The following is an 11,896-nucleotide window of genomic DNA, read 5'->3' on the forward strand; positions in this document are numbered from 1 at the left end:
AAAAAAATATATAAAAAAAAAGATTGTTTTTATAAAAAAAAAGGGGGTTGTCGTCCGGGGCCCTGGGGACCTCTGGGCCCTTTAATAAGAAGAAATAAAAAAAATATATATATATATTGGTTTTTTTTTAAAGGGGGGGTTGCAATCTGGGGCCCTTTAATAAAAAAAAAAAGAAACCTCTGGGCCCTTTAATAAAAAAATAAAAAAATAAAATAAACATTTATAAAAAAATATATTTTTTTTAAAAAATAAAAAAGAAAAGAAATAAAAAAATATATAAAAAAAATGATTGTTTTTATAAAAAAAAGGGGGTTGTCATCTTGGGCCCTGGAAATCTCCGGGCCCCTGGGGACCTCCGGACCCCTAAAAAAAAAAAAAAAAAAAAAATTGGCCCTTTAATAAAAAATAAAATAAAAATATATTAAAAAATATATATTTTTTTTATAAAAAATAAATAAATAAAGGGGGGGTTGCCATCCGGGGGCCCTGGGGGCCTCCGGACCTCTAAAAAATTAAAAATAAAATTGTCCCTTTTAATAAAAAATAAAATAGAAATATATTAAAAAAAAAAAAAATTTTTTTATAAAAAATAAATAAAAAAATGGGGGGTTTCCATCTGGGGCCCTGTGGGCCTCCGGGCCCCTTACAGGTGTATTGCCTGTACCCCCCTGATGGCGGCCTTGCCTTTGACCATCGCCACTTTTCACATCGAACGTAATCATTTTAAGGGTGGACTCTGGTATGAAGATAAGAACAATAGAGGCATTTCTGTCACGTCATTTACACATCAAATACATCACACCTAGCACATAATAGTGACAGGAAGAAGAACAAAGAGATTTGGTGATAGCATAATTTGAGTTATTAGCCGGACGCACCCTTATCAGACATTGCCAGCGTTTTCATTTCGCCCTGACATGTGTTTGCTGTAAGCAGGATTAATTTTTCAATGACACATACTAATCTGCATAGCTACTGTTTTCACTATTGAAACTTTATCTATCTATTTTTACCATCGAAACTGCTAGCCATAGATTCATATACCTAGATTCAGAGACGCCGCCGCAAACTTTAAGGCGGCGTAGCGTATCGTATTTACGCTACGCCGCCTTAAGTCAGAGAGGCAAGTGCTGTATTCACAAAGTACTTGCTCCGTAAGTTGCGGCGGCGTAGCGTAAATCGGCCGGCGTAAGCCCGCCTAATTCAAATTTGGATCAGGGGGGCGTGTTTTATGCAAAACTACTGTGACCCGACGTGATTGACGTTTTTTCGGAACGGCGCATGCGCCGTCCGTGGAATTTCCCAGTGTGCATTGCTCCAAAGTACGCCGCAAGGACGTCATTGGTTTCGACGTGAACGTAAATTACGTCCAGCCCCATTCACGGACGACTTCCGCAAACGACGTAACTTTTTCAAATTTCGACGCGGGAACGACGGCCATACTTAACATTGGCTGCGCCTCATACAGCAGGGGCAACTTTACGCCGGGAAAAGCCTAACGTAAACGTCGTAACTTTACTGCGTCGGCCGCGCTTACGTTCGGGAATTCGCGTATCTAGCTGATTTGCATACTCAACGCGGAATTCGACAGAAGCGCCACCTTGCGGTTTAAAAAAAATGCAGTTAAGATCCGACGACGTAAGAGACTTACGCCTGTCGGATCTAATGGATATCTATGCGTAACCTGATTCTAAGAATCAGGTGCATAGAAAAGACAGCGCAACTCAGAGATACGACGGCGTATCTCGGTTGTGAATCTGGGCCATAGAGTTCATTTGTTTAACCACTTAAGGACCCCTTCACGCCGATATACGTCGGCAGAATGGCACGGCTGGGCACAATCACGTACCTGTACGTGTCTCTTTAAGCCCAGCCGTGGGGTCCCGAGCGCGCCGGCAGCAGCGGCGTGCTCGTGACCCGGTCCGAAGCTTCGTGACTGCGCCCACGGGACCCGCGGACCTGATCGCCACCGGTGTCCCGCGATCGGTCACCGGAGCTGAAGAACGGGGAGAGGTGAGTGTAAACACACCTTCCCCGTTCTTCGTTGTGGCAGTGTCAGTGATCGTCTGTTTCCTGATATAGGGAAAGACGATCACTGACGTCACACGTCCAGCCCCACCCCCCTACAGTTAGAAACACACATGAGGTCACACTTAACCCCTACAGCGCCCCCCAATGGTTAACCCCCTTCACTGCAATTGTCATTTTCACAGTAAACAATGCGGCCCAGATTCACGTAGGAGATACGACAGCGTATCTCCAGATACGCCGTCGTATCTCTGAATGTGAGGCGTCGTATCTATGCGCCTGATTCAAAGAATCAGATACGCCAGATTTTGTATAAGATACGACCAGCGTAAGTCTCCTACACTGTCGTATCTTAACTGCATATTTACGGTGGCCGCTAGGGGCGTGTACTCTGATTTGCGCCTAGAAATATGTAAATCAGCTAGATACGCCTATTCACGAACGTACGCCCGGCCATCGCAGCACAGATACGCCGTTTACGTAAGGCTTTTTCTGGCGTAAAGTTACCCCTGCTATATGAGGCGTATATGAGGCGTACCAATGTTAGGTATGGACGTCGGAACAGCATTGAATTTTTCACGTTTTACGTCGTTTGCGTAAGTCGTTCGCGGATAGGGCTGGGCGTCACGTCGAAAGCATTGGCTTATTGCGGGTTAACTTGCAGCATGCGCACTGGGATACTTTCACGGATGGCGCATGCGGCATTTACGCGGGGTCACAAGAAATTTACATAACACACGCCCACATCTTCCACATTTGAATTAGGCGGGCTTACGCCGGCCTATTTACGCTACGCCGCCGCAACTTTGCTTTGAGAATACTGCACTTGCCTGTCAAAGTTGCGGAGGCGTAATGTAAATAGGATACGTTACGCCCGCACAAAGATACTCTCTCCTACGTAAATCTGGGCCTGCATTTTTATAGCACTTTTTGCTGTGAAAATGACAATGGTCCCAAAAATGTGTCCAAATTGTCCGATGTGTCCGTCATAATGTCGCAGTCACGAAAAAAAATCGCTAATCACCGCCATTAGTAGTAAAAAAAATAAAAAAAATATTTACAAAATAGGGGATAGTTTTATTGCATTTTTATTAACACTATGGGCCGGATTCACAAAGCACTTACGCCGACGTATCTCGAGATACGCCACGTTAAGTGTAAATGTGCGCCGTCGTATCTGTGCGCCGTGCCCACAAAACTAGATACGCCTGAAAATAGGCTTCATCCGACCAACGTAACTTTCCTACGCCGGCGTATCGTAAGCGCATATTTACGCTGCCCGCCTCATTGCAAATATGCAAATGAGGGAGATACGTCGATTCACGAATGTAGTTGCGCCCGGGAAATTATGTACGCGGTTTGCGTAAGGCTTACGTCCGGCGTATAGTTAATCCCCATCTATGAGGCGCAACTCATGCAAAGGTATGGACCAGGGAACAGCCGTCGTATTTTACGTTGTTTACGTAGTAGTACGTGAATAGGGCTGCGCGTAGGTTACCAGGCAGTGATCCGTCGTATCTTAGGGAGTAGTTTTGACGTGATTCTGAGCATGCCCACTGGGATACGTCCACGGGACGGCGCATGCGCCGTTCGTTTTAAGTACTTCTATGACGATTGGCCCATCATTTGCATGGGGTCACGCCTCATTAGCATGGCTCACGCCCACTTCCACCTACGCTGGCTTACGCCGAGGAAACCCAGCGTATCTTTAACAGCGACTGGGGGCGAGTGCTTTGTGAATCCAGTGCTTGCCGCTCTGCGCTGCACCGGCGTAGCGTAAAAGAGATACGCTACGCCGGCATAAATATGCGCCAATGTATGTGAATCTGGCCCTCTAAATTTTGCGCAAACCAATCGATAAACGCTTATTGCAGGTTTTTTTACCAAAAATATGTAGAAGAATACGTATCGGCCTAAACTAAGGAAAAAAAATGTTTTTTTATATCTTTTTGGGGGATATTTATTATAGCAAAAAGAAAAAAAATCAAATACCACCAAAAGAAAGCTCTATTTGTGGGAAAAAAAGGACGCCAATTTTGTTCGGGAGCCATGTCGCACGACCGCGCAATTGTCAGTTAAAGCGACGCAGTGCCGAATCGCAAAAAAGTTAACCACTTCAGCCCCGGAAAAATTGGCTGCCCAATGACCGGGCCATTTTTTGCGATTCGCCACTACGTCGCTTTAACTGACAAATGCGCGATCGTGCGACGTGGCTACTGGAAAAAATAGTTTTTCCCACAAATAGAGCTTTCTTTTGGTGGTATTTGATCACTTCTGCTGTTTTTATTTTTTGTGCTATAAACAAAAATAGAGCGACAATTTTGGAAAAGAACACACAATACTGAATCTTTTACTTTTTGCTTTAATAAATATCCCACTTTTTTTTTAAAAAAAACTATTTTTTTCCTCTGTTTAGGCCGATACGTATTCTTCTTCATATTTTTGGTTAAAAAAAAATAAAAAATCACAATTATGCCTTGTACACACGATCAGAATTTTCGATGAAAAAAGTCTGATGGAATTTTTTCATCGGATATTCCGACCGTGTGTGGGCCCCCATCAGACTTTTTTCTGTTGGAGTTTAGAAATAGAACATGTTTTATTTTTTCCCCATGGAAAAAAATCCTATCGGAAATTCCGATCGCCTGTGTGGAACTCCGACGGAGAAAAAACCCCACGCATGCTCAGAATCGAAGTGGACGCATGCTCGGAAGCATTGAACTTCATTTTTCTCGGCTCGTCGTTGTGTTTTACGTCACCGCGTTTTGGACGGTTGGAATTTGGTCTGACAGTGTGTATGCAAGACAGCCTGAACGGAATTCTGACAGAAAATTCCATGATGAGGCGCAAGTAGAGGAGAGGCGAGCGACCGCTCCCTTGACGGGGGGGTCTGCGTTGATTATAATAATATAATATATATAATCAGCGCATTGATTATCAGTGCAGACTCATCAAGGATGCCCACTAGAGCCCACCAGGGATGTCAACCTGTGCCCACCAGGGATGCTAAACAGTGTCCACCAGGGATGCCAACCTTTTTCCACCAGGGATGCTAACCCGTGCCCACCAGGGATGCCAACCTTTTCCCACCAGGGATGCTAACCCGTGCCCAACAGGGATGCCAACCTGTGCCCACCAGGAATGACAAATCGTGCCCACCAGGGACGCCAACCTGTGCCCACCAGGGATGCTAACCCGTGCCCACCAGGGATGTCAACCTGTGCCCACCAGGGATGCTAACCCGTGCCCACCAGGGATGCCAACCTTTTCCCACCAGGGATGTCAACCTGTGCCCACCGGGAATAACACGTGCCCACCAGGGATGCCAACCCGTGCCCACCAGGGATGCTAACCCATGCCCACCAGGGATGTCAACCTGTGCCCACCAGGGATGCTAACCCGTGCCCACCAGGGATGCTAACCCGTGCCCACCAGGGATGCCAACCTGTGCCCACCAGGCATGCTAACCCGTGCCTACCAGGGATGCCAACCCGTGCCCACCAGGGATGCTAACCGTGCCCACCAGGGATACCAACCTGTGCCCACCAGGGATGCTAACCCATATCCACCAGGGATGCCAACCCATGCCCAAAAGAGATGCCAATCAGTGCCCATCAAGGATGCCAATCAGTGCCCATCAGTAATGCCTGTCAGTGCCTCCTCATCAGTGCTGCCTATCAGTGGCATCTATCAGTACCCATCAGTGCCACCCATCAGTACCCATCAGTGCCTATCAGTGCTTATCAGTGCCGCCTATCAGTGCCCATCAGTGCTGCCAATCAGTGCCACTTATCAGTGCCCATCAGTGCTGCATATTAGTCCCTCATCATTAGTGCACATCAGTGCCACCTCATCAGTGCCCATCAGTGAAGGAGAAAACATACGTATTTATACAATTTGATAACAGAAACAAAGAAAAACTTATTTTCCATTTTTTTTGGTCTTTTTTAGTTTGTTTAGCAAAAAATAAAAAACGCAGAGGTGATCAAATACCACCAAAATAAAATTCTATTTGTGGGGGGGGGGAAATGATAAAAATTGAGTTTGTGTAAAGAGTAGCACGACCGCGTCATTCAAAAAGTGACAGCGCTAAAAGTTGGCCTGGGCAGGAAGGGGGAGGGGGGAAGTGCCCGGTATTGAAGTGGTTAAAGTAGCTCTGTGGTGAATAGCAAAAAATGCTGTGGCCATGAAGGGGGGTAAAACCTTCTAGAGGTTAAATGGTTAATGGAGTGTGTTCAGTAGTTCCAGGAAGCTATCGCCCTCACCCCTGAGCATAGCGTGTCATATGACACCTGGGTACATCAACTACCGACGCGTTTCGTCTCACAAAGAAACCTTCATTGAAATGCACAATTTATAATGTTTGTGAGGACATGACACTATTTACTAAGTAGGTGTCGTTAGGGAATGAAGGCTGATTAATGCAGGTATGTGTCATCACAGAGGATTAGTAGGGATTAGAGCACCGAAAGTGTCCGATAAAATAATCTGCGTTATCCCGATTCCCTCTGTTCCTCATAATGCCACAATAATGGGGCAGAACCACAAAGATCTGCCCCGGCGCATCGTATCTGAGATACGCTACGCCGCCGTACCTTACCTGGCTTTGGTTCGAATCCATAAAGATTTTGCGCCGTAAGTTACGGCGGCGTAGTGTATCTCAAGCGGCGTAGCGGCGCGGAATTCAAATTGGGCGGGTAGGGGGCGTGTTTCATTTAAATGAAGCGCGTCCCCGCGACGAACGAACTGCTCATGCGCCGTCCCTAAATTTCCTGCCGTGCATTGCGCGAAATGACGTCGCAAGGACGTCATTGGTTTTGACCTGGACGTAAATTACGTCCATCCCGATTCACGAACGACTTACGCAAAAAAAAAAAATGAAATTATACGCGGGAACGACGGCCATACTTAACATTGAGTACGCCGCGAAATAGCAGCTTTAACTATACGCCGAAAAAAGCCGACTAGAGACGACGTAAAGGAATGCGCCGGCCGCTCGTACGTTCGTGAATCGTCGGAAATAGCTCATTTGCATACTCGACGCGGAAAGCGAAGGGAACGCCACCCAGCGGACGCCGAAGAATTGCATCTACGATCCGAAGGCGTACGCCTGTCAGGTCTAACCCAGAAGCCGTCGTATCTTGTTTTGAGGATTCAAACTAAAGATACGACGCGGGAAATTTGAAAGTACGCCGGCGTATCAGTAGATACGCCGGCGTACTCGCTCTGTGGATCTGCCCCTATCTCTTTTTGGAATGCAGCTTGCACACAAAAACATTCAAATTCTGGAGTTACCTGAATGGTGAGCTGTCAGGGGACACCACTCTAATCTCAGCAAGAGCCGTGACATTCCTTCCATGTAATATATTTGCAGGGACTATTTTACCAGCCAAAGGATTCGTATTTCTGTCTATCCAGTCCTGTGATTCACACAGCTCTGTCGCACAGCACATCCCTGTCTGCTAGGACAGGAGACCCGATCTTGTTGCTGTTCAGGAACACTTACAGGTCTCGCACCTTCCCAATCCTGTGACTGGACAGTGAAAAGAGAAGCAGGTCTAGGCCATATCCTACAATCCTTCCAATTTTATAAAAATTGAGAATGAGGGACACTTCAGGGAGACACAGACCACAGATGGCAAACAAACAAAAAAGTGAGGTATGGGTTATAGGGTGACCACATTTCCATAGTTGCCAACATTTGAAAAAAAATTCCAGGGACACTTTGCAGCACAGCTATTAATTACCACACTCACTTCCCCCCACTCCACCCACTCCGCATAATCTTCGCCTACTTATCAGATTATAGGGTCTACTCAATAAAGAGAGAATTACAGGAAATTGAAACGGGAATGGGTGTTAGGAAGGTGACAGGGAGGATGGAGATGACAGGGGTGGGTGGCAGGGAGGTGACAGGGAGGATGGAGATGACAGGGGTGGGTGGTAGGAAGGTGACAGGGAGGATAGAGATGACAGGGGTGGGTGGTAGGGAGGTGACAGGGAGGATGGAGATGACAGGGGTGGGTGGTAGGAAGGTGACAGGGAGGATAGAGATGACAGGGGTGGGTGGCAGGGAGGTGACAGGGAGGATGGAGATGACAGGGGTGGGTGGCAGGGAGGTGACAGGGAGGGTGGAGATGACAGGGGAGGGTAGTAGGGAGGAGACAAGGAGGATGGAGATGACAGGGGTGGGTGGTAGGAAGGTGACAGGGAGGATGGAGATGACAGGGGTGGGTGGCAGGGAGGTGACGGGGAGGATGGAGATGACAGGGGTGGGTGGTAGGAAGGTGACAGGGAGGATAGAGATGACAGGGGTGGGTGGTAGGGAGGTGACAGGGAGGATGGAGATGACAGGGGTGGGTGGTAGGAAGGTGACAGGGAGGATAGAGATGACAGGGGTGGGTGGCAGGGAGGTGACAGGGAGGATGGAGATGACAGGGGTGGGTGGCAGGGAGGTGACAGGGAGGGTGGAGATGACAGGGGTGGGTGGTAGGGAGGAGACAGGGAGGATGGAGATGACAGGGGTGGGTGTTAGGGAGGTGACAGGGAGGATGGAGGTGACAGGGGGGGTGGTAGGGAGATGACAGGGAGGATGGAGATGACAGGGGTGGGTGTTAGGAAGGTGACAGGGAGGATGGAGATGATAGGGGTGGGTGGTAGGAAGGTGACAGGGAGGATGGAGGTGACAGGGGAGGGTGGTAGGGAGGTGACAGGGAGGATGGAGATGACAGGGGTGGGTGGCAGGGAGGTGACAGGGAGGATGGAGATGATAGGGGTGGGTGGCAGGGAGGTGACAGGGAGGATGGAGATGACAGGGGTGGGTGGCAGGGAGGTGACAGGGAGGATGGAGATGACAGGGGTGGGTGGCAGGGAGGTGACAGGGAGGATGGAGATGACAGGGGTGGGTGGCAGGGAGGTGACAGGGAGGATGGAGATGATAGGGGTGGGTGGCAGGGAGGTGACAGAGAGGATGGAGATGACAGGGGTGGGTGGCAGGGAGGTGACAGGGAGGATGGAGATGACAGGGGTGGGTGGCAGGGAGGTGACAGGGAGGATGGAGATGACAGGGGTGGGTGGCAGGGAGGTGACAGGGAGGATGGAGATGACAGGGGTGGGTGGTAGGGAGGAAACAAGGAGGATGGAGATGACAGGGGTGGGTGGTAGGAAGGTGACAGGGAGGATGGAGATGACAGGGGAGGGTAGTAGGGAGGAGACAAGGAGGATGGAGATGACAGGGGTGGGTGGTAGGAAGGTGACAGGGAGGATGGAGATGACAGGGGTGGGTGGTAGGGAGGTGACGGGGAGGATGGAGATGACAGGGGTGGGTGGTAGGAAGGTGACAGGGAGGATGGAGATGACAGGGGTGGGTGGTAGGGAGGTGACGGGGAGGATGGAGATGACAGGGGTGGGTGGTAGGGAGGTGACAGGGAGGATGGAGATGACAGGGGTGGGTGGTAGGGAGGTGACAGGGAGGACGGAGATGACAGGGGTGGGTGGTAGGGAGGTGACAGGGAGGATGGAGATGACAGGGGTGGGTGGTAGGAGGGTGACAGGAAGGATGGAGATGACAGGGAGGTGACAGGAAGGATGGAGATGACAGGGGTGGGTGGTAGGGAGATGACATGGAGGATGGAGATGACACGGGTGGGTGGCAGGGAGGTGACAGGAAGGATGGAGATGACAGGGGTGGGTGGTAGGAGGGTGACAGGAAGGATGGAGATGACAGGGATGTGACAGGAAGGATGGAGATGATAGGAAGGATGGAGATGACAGGGGTGGGTGGTAGGAGGGTGACAGGAAGGATGGAGATGACAGGGGTGGGTGGTAGGGAGGTGACATGGAGGATGGAGATGACACGGGTGGGTGGCAGGGAGGTGGCAGGAAGGATGGAGATGACAGGGGTGGGTGGTAGGAGGGTGACAGGAAGGATGGAGATGACAGGGAGGTGACAGGAAGGATGGAGATGATAGGAAGGATGGAGATGACAGGGGTGGGTGGTAGGAGGGTGACAGGAAGGATGGAGATGACAGGGAGGTGACAGGAAGGATGGAGATGATAGGAAGGATGGAGATGACAGGGGTGGGTGGTAGGAGGGTGACAGGAAGGATGGAGATGACAGGGAGGTGACAGGAAGGATGGAGATGACAGGGGTGGGTGGTAGGAGGGTGACAGGAAGGATGGAGATGACAGGGAGGTGACAGGAAGGATGGAGATGACAGGGGTGGGTGGTAGGAGGGTGACAGGAAGGATGGAGATGACAGGGAGGTGACAGGAAGGATGGAGATGATAGGAAGGATGGAGATGACAGGGGTGGGCGGTAGGAAGTGACAGGGAGGTGATAAAATGTATGACAGGCCTTGGAGGTGGGATGGTGGAATGCCAGGAACAGGGGGATAACGAGGAGCATGATGATGACAGGAGTGTGGTGTGAGGTCAGCAGGGATGTTCAGGGCACCCTCGATCAGGCAGTGACGTCACAGGATGTCGGGCAGCGCCGCGGACTGTCATCACAGTGAGTACCTCTCTGATGATCGATGTTCTGGCAGGTGACAGGTCTGTGACGGCAGTCCGGTCCATCCAGGAGGAGAGAAGGTCAAAGAGCTGCTCAGCGGCGGCGACGGCGGCGGCAGTCATCCACGCTCTGCACAGCACATGGTAGGAGATCCGCAGAGCTGGAGAAGGGGAGCCTGGGAGGAGCCGGGGGAGGGGGAAGCACATGGATCCACCCACTGACTGGATGCTCGAGGTTGTGACAAGCTCACAGCGCCTCCTCTCCGTCCACAGGACTGCGCAGCGGTAACGACTACCGCACCTGCCTTCCCCACTAGCCGGGACAAGTCCCGGCAGGCTAAATTAGCCGGGACTAGGTCCCAAATAACGGGACTGTCCCGTTAAAAACGGGACAGTTGGCAAGTATGCATTTCCAAACTACCATTCGGGGACACCCTCCTTCCCAAAAATCAGCTTGTGCTGTAACGAATCACAGCACAGTGATTGGACACAAGAGGCGGGATTTATGATTTCTCCAATCACAAGCAGGGGGCTTGTGCTCTTCCAGGCATTCCAGGGCAAGTACTGTAAGTGAGTAAACAGTGATGTGGCATCAGATTGGCCCGGGGGTAGGTAGGTGTGTCAGGTTTTTTTTCCCGGGACACTGTATTGTCCTGGAATCAAGCTGCAAAATGTGGGACTGTCCCGGGCAATCCAGGACACGTGTTCACCCTAATGGGTTCGTTTTTTGGGGGGGGGGGGTATTGGATATTTATTCTAGTTTCATTTATTTCAGTCGGTGCTCTCTCTATTTTTCCGTTTGTTTTGTATTTTTTTTTTTTTTTTTTTAAAGTGTATTTTGCGCGTGTACTCGAGAGAGGAGCCGGACTGCAGGAGTTGGGAGTAGGCAGGCCTCCACCAGAGGCAATCTGCCACCTTTCTCCATGCCCCGGGTGGCAATGGCGGGTGTGTGAGGGGGTCCTCCCACACAGCCCGCCCTACCTGCTCCGCTTTGAAGCCCAACGGGGCAGAGGGACTCCCTATAAGGGAGTGAGAGGATTTGCCCGCTCAACCAGCCCCGTTAGTCCTTCGCCTCTCTTTTTTAGAGACCGCATGGTCAAAGTGCGTGCATGTTAACCCAATTTCGAGTGCGTGTGTAAGTGTGGTGGTTTTTGTGGGAGGGGGGTGGGCGTACTAAGCGCAGGCTTACCTCGCATAGCACACCCACCAGGAGCCGGGCTGAGACCACCAAACTCAATTCACATGTAGCTGAGCACGGGATCCGAACCCCTAGCTGCAGAGGTGAATGGCTTATCAGCGCAGTGCCAATCGCGTTGAGCCACCGCAGCTCCCTCTTTGTTTTGTATTTAATCATTAC

This window comes from Rana temporaria, chromosome 7, assembly GCF_905171775.1.
Source record: "Rana temporaria chromosome 7, aRanTem1.1, whole genome shotgun sequence".
Lineage (NCBI taxonomy): Eukaryota > Metazoa > Chordata > Amphibia > Anura > Ranidae > Rana > Rana temporaria.